The sequence below is a fragment of the Helianthus annuus genome, chromosome 8, assembly GCF_002127325.2.
Source record: "Helianthus annuus cultivar XRQ/B chromosome 8, HanXRQr2.0-SUNRISE, whole genome shotgun sequence".
In the NCBI taxonomy this organism is placed as follows: Eukaryota; Viridiplantae; Streptophyta; class Magnoliopsida; order Asterales; family Asteraceae; genus Helianthus; species Helianthus annuus.
In genome coordinates this window covers 54,321,353-54,331,312 of record NC_035440.2, presented here as the reverse complement: position 1 = coordinate 54,331,312, position 9,960 = coordinate 54,321,353, and the positions used below count along the sequence as shown (strand labels likewise).

General features: G+C 41.7%; 1 non-coding gene across 1 annotated transcript; it reads right to left on the bottom strand.

The window, feature by feature from the left end:
- Positions 1-5,188: 5,188 nt before the first annotated feature.
- LOC118481386 lies at positions 5,189-5,295 on the bottom strand. Its single transcript, XR_004865593.1, has one exon. It is a non-coding gene; the product is annotated as a small nucleolar RNA R71 (small nucleolar RNA).
- Positions 5,296-9,960: the final 4,665 nt, after the last annotated feature.

Genomic DNA, 9,960 nt, shown 5'->3' with positions numbered 1-9,960 from the left:
GATCCCTTTTCGTGACGAAAATGTCCATAGGATGCAGTGCCAGGCCGCATCGCTATGTGTACACCCATTTTCATACACAAGGTAAGGAAATGTCCATAGGATGCAGTGCCGGGCCGCATCGCTATGTGTACATTCATTTTCTCATCACTTGACAGATTAGATTCGACTGCTGTGTTCGCGCGTGCCCGCACGGACACAGATAAGTTCTTGCCGGTGGGGGTTCTTGATAAGGGTAATGGTCACTCGCGGCCATGTTGGTGTGAGATCTGGGACCATACCCCTTCAAGTCCGTCTAGTGTTGTTTCCTCATGCAAGTTGCATGTGGGAGGAATACTGGACTATGAGGTCTTTGACGCGTGTCAGTGTGTTTATAATTTATAGTTATATTTTTAGCCCTTTCTAGACTTTAGTCAAGTTTTAAATTTATAAAACACGGTATTTTACTAACACTAAACACACATATGGGCAAGTGCATCCATCGTGAGCATAGTATAGCGTTGGTAAGATACCAAGGTCGTCCAAGGACACAAGAGCTTTTAGTACCGGTTTATCCTCAACGTCTAATCAAATCAAAATTTTAGAAAAAGGTTTAAACATGAAAATAAAAACTAAAAATGCTGAAAAATAAAAATAAAAATAAAAACAGATAGACAAGATGAATCACTTGGATCCGACTCGCCTTTAGTGTAACCTTTGATTATTTACGCACTTTTTCACTTTTTAAGAGATTATCTTTATAGTAGTAGGACCCTCTTTTGAAGGTGACGTTACCCTCAACCCAGTAGTTTGAGTCAGCAAGGATACAATCCTAAAGGGTTGGATTATTGAAAGATAATTAATTAAGTTATTAATGCGTAATGTGGTAGGCCCCTCTTTTGAAGGTGACGTTACCCTCGGCTAAGTAGTTTGAGTCAGCAGGGATACAATCCTATGTAGTCGGGTTAATATTTTAATAGTAGTTTACATATGAGTGGATCAAGAAATTCGAGCCCCCGCCATCCAATACCAGTGGGTATTGAAGGAGGTCCTACTAAGCTTGACCTAGGTCCTTGCAGGCTCTATGCACTGAACAAGGCAAGACTCTTACCAAACCATTCCCTTAACCCCCGACCAGGTAGCCAACATATCTCCATATAGACCGTGGAGATATGAATGGTGAAAATCTTTTATTTTATATAAACAGCAAAATAACGCCAACACACCACAGACAAATGATAAGGAAGATTCACCTTCAACATAAGAAACTAGTTATTAAAGTCATTAATACATAACCAAATAAAAAGTGCGAAAAGATTAAAAATAAAAAGTATTACACTAAACACTTGTCTTCACCAAGTGATGTAAGAGACTTAGGCAATCATGGCCTTTGATTGTCAAGAACTCTTACGACCAATCTTGGATCTCGAGACTACTACACACACTCTATGATGGATGATGGTGGTGAATGTGGTTTGTGATGGTGGTGGTGGGTGGGTGAAGTGTGAGAGAGGTGGTTTGCCAAGGGATGATTTGCAAGTGAACCAAGCACCCCTATTTATAGCCTGCATAGAAGCCCGGACATGGCCCCGTATCCCTTGGGCACGACCCAGTGTCCATTGGGCACGGCCCTATGTCCACCATCTTCTCTTTCTTCATTAAATGCAGTTTGTCTGCATTAGTTGACCACGCCCTCGTGTCTGCTGGGCACGGCCCCGTGTGCAGAAGCGTATCTGTACTATCAAGATTTGCTTGGATTCTGCGAATCTTAGCGTTGACCACAACCCCGTGTTGGCTGGACACGCTCCCGTGTTGGGTGATAGAAGCTTCTACAACTTTGTCTTTTCTGCAGACACTTGGGCACACCCCATGCTCAATGAGCACGGGGCGTGTTCAGCTTTCTGTTCTCTTGTTTTTGCTTAGGGAGATGCTGTCGAGGGGTCGGGCATGCCACGTTTATTGCTTTTCTTATATTATTGTTAGTTTTAGCTGCATTTTTGCTTCTTTTGTTCATTTAAGCAATTTTAACCCTGAAAATACAAAAGGAAGACAAAAACACACTTTTTCCAACACTAGTATTAAAAAGGGTTAGTTTTATGCCACATTTGATGTAATTTATACGTTTCTTGCACACATCAGTCTTGAAGGTACTTTGGAAGTTGGAGAAGATTCTAGGCCTGACCGGTGGCTCCTGATTCAAGTAAATCAAGCTGGGGATCTGGTAGAGTCGTGTGACGTCTCTTACGTACCGGTGAGCAAGTTCCGTCTGATGCGGAATTCTCAGCCAAGGATTTTGATCAGGTAGTATGGTCTACCTTTTTCTGATGTCATCAGGGTTGGTTGCCACCTGTTGGTGTGTCGAACCAACCTTTGAGATCGTGACTGAAGATGTCAGTGGCCGCAACTCTAGTTGTAACCTTTATGGTAGGTGGTGCAATGCTGTAAGTGCCTTGCTCTCGCTTTATGTTTATCAACTGGACATGGAACGATGATCCCTGTCTTGTGGGGTGTTCGTGTTCTTCAAGTTTAGCTCTCAAGTAACCGAACGTCCTTTGCGGTTACTGATGTGGGTAAAATGCAACATATAGTTACATCAAATGAGGTATAAAACTAACCCATTTTAGTACTAATGTTGGAAAAAGTGTGCTTTTGTCTTCCTTTTGTATTTTCAGGGTTAAATGAGCTTAAATGAATAAAAGAAGCAAAAATGCAGCTGAATCTAACAATAATACAAGAAAAGGAATAAACGTGGCATGCCCGACCCCTCGACAGCATCTTCCCAAGCAAAAACAAAAGATCAGAAGGCTAAACACGCCTCGTGTTCATTGAACATGGGGGCGTGCCCAAGTGTCTGCAGAAAAGACACAGTTGTAGAAGCTTCTATTTCCCAACACGGGGGCATGCCCAGCGGACACGGGGCCGTGGTCAACGCTAAGATTCGTAGAATCTCAAGCAAATCTTGATAGTACAGATACGCTTCTGCACACGGGGACGTGCCCAGCAGACATGGGGGCATGGTCAACTAATGTAGAAAAACTGCATTTAATGAAGAAAGAGAAGATGGATGGACACGGGGTCGTGCCCAATGGACACGGGGTCGTGTCCGGGCTTCTGTACAAGCTATAAATAGAGGTACTTGGTTCACTTCAAAGGCATCCATTGACAAACCACCTCTCTCACACTTCACCCACCCACCACCACCATCACAACCAACATCCACCACCATCATCCATCATCCATCATAGAGTGTGTGTAGTAGTCTCGGGATCCAAGATTGATAGTAAGAGTTCTTGACAATCAAAGGCCATGTTTGCCTAAGTCTCTTACATCACTTGGTGAAGATAAGCATTTAGTGTAATACTTTTTATTTTTAATCTTTTCGCACTTTTTATTTGGTTTTGCATTAATGACTTTAATAACTAGTTTCTTATGTTGAAGGTGAAACTTCCTTATCATTTGTCCATGGTGTCTTGGCGTTATTTTACTGTCTATATAAAATAAAAGATTTACACCATTCATATCTCCACGGTCTATATGGAGATATGTTGGCTACCTGGTCGGGGGTTAAAGGAATGGTTTGGTAAGGTTCTTGCCTTGTTCAGTGTATAGATCCTGAAAGGACCTGGGTCAAGCTTAGTAGGACCTCCTTCAATACCCACTGGTATTGGATGGCGGGGGTTCGAATTTCTTGATCCCCTCATATGTAAACTACTATTAAAACATTAACCCGGCTTTTTAGGATTGTATCCCTGCTGACTCAAACTACTTAGCCGAGGGTAACGTCACCTTCAAAAGAGGGGCCTACCACATTACGCATTAATAACTTAATTAATTATCTTTCAATAATCCAACCCTTTAGGATTGTATCCTTGCTGACTCAAACTACTGGGTTGAGGGTAACGTCACCTTCAAAAGAGGGGCCTACTACTATAACTAAGATAATTTCTTAAAAAGTGCAAAAGTGCAGAAATAATCAAAGGTTACACTAAAGGCTAGTCGGATCCAAGTGATTCATCTTGTCTATCTGTTTTTATTTTTATTTTCAACATTTTTTGTTTTTATTTTCATGTTTAAACCCTTTTTCTAAAATTTTGATTTGATTAAATGTTGAGGATAAACCGGTACTAAAAGCTCTTGTGTCCTTGGACGACCTCGGTATCTTACCAACGCTATACCTACGCTCACGATGGGTGCACTTGCCCATATGTGTGTTAAGTGTTTGTAAAATATCGTGTTTTATGATTTTAAAACTTGACTAAAGTGTAAAAAGGGCTAAAATATACATAAAAACCTATCATGCACTACGCACATCAAGTTTTTGGCGCCGTTGCCGGGGACGTAAGGATTTTAAGAAAGTTACGAATCAACGGCCTAATCGTTTTTCTTATTTTTCTGTTTTTTTAGGATTTTTCATAAATTTTCAGTTTCTGCAGAGCTCAGCACGGGTCGTGCCTGGTCGGACACGGGCCGTGCCCAACGTTGTTTCTGGCAGTTTTTATTTTCCGAGTTACAGAGAGTTGAGCACGGGGCCGTGTTGGTGCAGCACGAGGCCGTGTCGAGCTCCCCAGTAACAGGGATTCGGAAAACAACTACTGTATCTCCGACCACAGGCCGTGTTCATCTGAGCACAGGGCCGTGGTGAAACTTCTGACCAACGTTCTTTTTGTTTTTATTGCAGGACTTGGAACCCAGGCGCCACATCTGAACTTTCTACACAGTGTATGAGCTCAAGTTCTAGTAGAGACATAAAAGAACCTCTAGACGAACCCGAACGCTTTCTAAGAAAAAGACTTAAAGCTAAAAACCAAGAGAAAGTTTCGGGGGACCCACTTCCAATGGCGGATCAACGTACCCTCATGGATTACCTACGACCACCGTAGGTAATCTCGGCACCGCTATCAATACACCGAATGTCGAGGCCAACAAATTCGAACTTCGGCCGCATTTGATACAAATGCTCCAAAACTCCACAACCTTCCATGGGCTTGCGGACGAAGATCCCCATTTACATATTACTAACTTCCTAAAAATATGTGATACTTTTCGGATCAATGGAGCATCAAATGACGCCATCCGCCTTCGAATGTTTCCATTTTCACTAAAAGACCGAGCTAAGGCTTGGCTCAATACCCTCCCAGTTGTCTCGGTAAACACCTGGGATGAACTAGCCCAAAAGTTTTTATATAAGTATTTCCCTCCTGCTAAAACGGCTAAATTAATGACTGAAATTAACACATATTCACAAGAGGATGGGGAATCCTTATATGAAACTTGGGAAAGGTTCAGGGAGCTACTAAGAAAGTGTCCTCATCATGGTCTTGCGGTATGGCAACAAGTATCCACTTTCTATAATGGGTTGTTGCCACACACAAGACAAACACTTGACTCTAGCTCCGGGGGACTTCTAGGTAATCGTCGCCCAAATGAAATTTATAATCAAATTGAGGAAATTGCTCAAACCAATTTTCAGTGGCACACTCCCCGGGCGCCCATAAGGTTGATGAAAGCACCTCCTTACAAGCCCAAATCGAGGCCCTTTCTTCAAAAATCAAAAAGTTAGAATTGGCAAAAACGGCCTCGGTTATGGCTTGTGAAGGGTGTGGTGGGCCACATGGAAATTGGATTTGTATGAAAGAAATGGATAATCAGACAGAAACGGTAAACTACATTGATAATACACCTAGGTCGTCGGGTCCTCCAACGGGTACCTACAACCAAGGATGGCGTAACCACCCTAACCTTGGTTGGAGAGAACCTGGCGATAGTAGTAACCAACAAAATTTAAACCAATGAACAAACTTTCAACAACCAAGAAATGAGTCACAAAAATTTCTCTCAACAACAACAAGGGGGACGAGAGATGCTTGAAGATATCGTATCTCGCCTCATCTCCGACACCGAAAAGAAAAACTCGGATCGATTTCAACAACTGGAATCGAACTTTAGAAATCAACAAGCTAGTATTCAAAACACTGGAAAACAAATAAATCAACTAGCTCAAAATTTTTCCAAGAGACCACAATGCGCGTTACCAAGCAATACCGAAACCAACCCAAAGGCGTAAGTACATCTCATCACATTGAGAAACCGTACCGTGGGTCCCGAGGAGGCTCCGTTACCTCCAACTGAAAAGAGCCGATCAAGCCAAATGCATAAGTATTCAAAATTTATGAGAGACTTCCTCACTCACAAAAGGAAAATTGAATCATTGCAGTTAGTTAATTTAAGCGAAGAATGCTCCGCCTTGCTACTCAACAAACTCCCGCAAAAGAAGATCGATCCCGGAAGCTTCACCATCTCTTGTTCAATAGGGGAATCTCCCATTCGCAATGCACTAGCCGACCTCGGGGCTAGCATCAACCTCATGCCCGCATCAATGTTCGACCGACTCGGCCTAGGGAAAACAAGCCCTACAAAAATGAGCATACAACTCGCCGATAGGTCCGTTAAATATCCACAAGGTGTCGCTGAAAATCTATTAGTTAAAGTCAGAGACAGCGTCTTCTCGGCCGACTTTGTCATACTAGATATGGAAGAGGATACCGAAGTACCACTCATCCTAGGGAGGCCATTCCTAGCTACGGCCCACGCAGTGGTAGACATGAATGGTAGGACACTAACATTGAGGGTTGGGGACAAGGAAATGAAGTTCGGAGTTAGTAAGAGAGTAGAAGACGATGACCCGGTCAATTACATGAAAGTCATAGACTCAAGTTTGGATGATGCTCTCCGACGGTGCAACATGGGATGCAAAACATCCCACTTGGGTAACATATGACTGGCTTTGGGTCTAGCCAAGGACCCTTATAAACGTAGCGGACCACGGAGGCATTCCGCGGAACTATCCTTAGTTTAGTTTAGATTAATTTTTATGCGTTCTAGTTTAGTTTTAATTTTCAGGAATAAAACGCACTCGGGATGGTGAAGGATACTAAGGGAAACTTGAACCAACACCCCATGCACAAAAACAGAGCCTCCCGACAATTTTTCTTCATTACAACGAGTTCAGCACGGGCCGTGACTAGCCAAAACGGCCCCGTGCTGAAAGATCTGTAGAAAGACGCCCAGTTCAGGTAACTGGACACGGGGCGTGTTCGCTGAACACGCCCCCGTGCCCAGCCTTCTGTTACTTTCTAATAATTTCTTTTACTGGCAACCTGAACACGGGGCCGTGCCCGGACACCACGGGCCCGTGTCCAGATGCCTAGTAACATTAAATTTTGTTTTTAACACACCTTTTACACATTCAATCAACCTAAAAACTAATTTTTAGGACACATTGAGGACAATGTGTAATTTAAGTGTGGGTGCTAAAACCTTGAATTTTGCAAGTCCTAATTACAAGCCTTACAAAAAACTCTATTGGAACCGCTAAACACCCCAAATTTTTTCAATTTTTTTTTTATTTTTTTACTTGTCTTGGTTTAATTTGGGAATTACAAGTTCTAAAAAGGATATATTTTTATAAATTTACAACCAATAGCGTTGTGATAAAAAAGAACCAGCATAAGAAAATTATGAAACGGCATGACAAATCTAGTTAAGATTTGATTATATATACTTGATCACATAAAAACCCATTCCCACGAGTTTTGAGCCTTTATTGAGCATACAAATATACATCTTTAAACTAAATGCTCATTTTTCGTTTCTTGTGTGAATAACCGCTTGGTTTCTTACAACTCTAGAACTTGCCATGACAATACATTCCTGGTCCTTACCAACTTAAACCCAAGTAAGTAAATGACGGAGACATTAGGACTAACCCTTTTTCTTTCAACACCATTATTTTTCTTTTTTTTTTACCAACTACCCAAAATCCCCCTAGTTAACCCCTTTGAGCCTAAACATTTTCAGTTCTAAACCCACAAAACAAACATCCTTTACCCACCAAAACCTTTTTTTTTCATTTTAAACCCTTTATTTTAGTAAAAAGCTCGGTTTTCATGTGACATTCCTTATAAAAACTATGAAAAATGATGAAGTCAAGAAATAAACAAACAAGTTCATCAAAAAAGAACTTTGTTTGAAGAAATTGTTTCATTGGAATAAAAAGTCAAAAAAAAATAAATAAAAAAAATAAAAAGTTTCACGAAAACCGACGCTTTTTACGCCTTTCGCCCTTTTCTACTAACCACTAACCCAAAACCACTTACCTTTAACCCAAGCCTAACCCTTCCCCAAAAGTCCTCTTAATATTTGCAAAGGTGTATAGTTAAAAAGGAGAAGGATTGATTGCTTGGCAAGCATATGGTAGAAGTAAGTTCCATGCCGGTCCCGAGTGTTTCACAAAAATACATCTTCGGCCGAGTGTTGAGTGATCTCCCGTGAGGTATGTGAACTTGTGTATAAATGGAATTTTAAAGAGGCATGTTATGCCCAAATAAGTAATCTCTCTTATGTAATGTTCTAAATAAATCATGACGAATAGAATTGTAAATAACATAAAAATAAAACCTAATAAAAATCTTGGATTCCCGACACTCAAGACAAGCCCAAAACCTTCTCTTCTACCCATTCCATTTGGGTGTGTAAGCCACATTATAAAGAGTTTTGCTTGAGGACAAGCAAAGATTCAAGTGTGGGGGTATTTGATGTGTGTAAAATGCAACATATAAATTACATCAAATGAGGCATAAAACTAACCCTTTTTTAGTACTAATGTTGGAAAAAAGTGTGCTTTTGTCTTTCTTTTGTATATTCAGGGTTAAATGAGCTTAAATAAAAAAAAGAAGCAAAAATGCAGCAAAATCTAACAATAATACAAGAAAAGGAATAAAGGGGGCATGCCCGACCCCTCGACAGCATCTTCCCAAGCAAAAACAAGAGATCAGAAGGCTGAACACGCCCCGTGTTCATTGAACACGGGGGCGTGCCCAAGTGTCTACAGAAAAGATAAAGTTGTAAAAGCTTCTATTTCCCAACACGGGGGCGTGCCCAGCGGACACGGGGCCGTGGTCAACGCTAAGATTCGCAGAATCCAAGCAAATCTTGATAGTACAGATACGCTTATGCACACGGGGCCGTGCCCAGCAGACATGGGGGCGTGGTCAACTAATGCAGACAAACTGCATTTAATGAAGAAAGAGAAGATGGATGGACACGGGGCCGTGTCCGGGCTTCTGTGCAGGCTATAAAAAGAGGCGCTTGGTTCACTTCAAAGGCATCCCTTGACAAACCACCTCTCTCACACTTCACCCACCCACCACCACCATCACAACCCACATCCACCACCATCATCCATCATCCATCATAGAGTGTGTGTAGTAGTCTCGGGATCCAAGATTGATAGTAAGAGTTCTTGACAATCAAAGGCCATGTTTGCCTAAGTCTCTTACATCACTTGGTGAAGACAAGCATTTAGTGTAATACTTTTTATTTTTAATCTTTTCGCACTTTTTATTTGGTTTTGTATTAATGACTTTAATAACTAGTTTCTTATGTTGAAGGTGAAACTTCCTTATCATTTGTCCGTGGTGTCTTGGCGTTATTTTACTGTCTATATAAAATAAAAGATTTACACCATTCATATCTCCAAGGTCTATATGGAGATATGTTGGCTACCTGGTCGAGGGCAAACAAAGTCATAAGCAGACTTGTTACCACGGTTGCTTGGCTTTTTGCTCAAGGAGAGTACCCTAGGTAGTTAGGAATCTGGGTGAAACTCGTCCGCATTCGTTATGTAGCCACTTTCCTTCACGCTTAGTTGGAAAGCAGTTTTTCTGGAAGTAGCTTTGCTCATCCGTGTGATGACTTAGTCATGGCTCTTCCATAGCTACCGTTCGCGTAGCTATGTTTCGCCGCAGCTACTCATGAGTGTCTGCGGTTTGTAGCAGAAGACTCGCTTTAAAAGAGTGTTACCCTTTGATGTAGCTCTTGAAGGATCAGGAGTCAGGGTTGCTGATGTGCGGTTGCTCATCATGCTTATCCTTTTCCCTATGGAGAAGCTGTTTACGTCCCCTCTGTGGTTGTGAACCAGACACG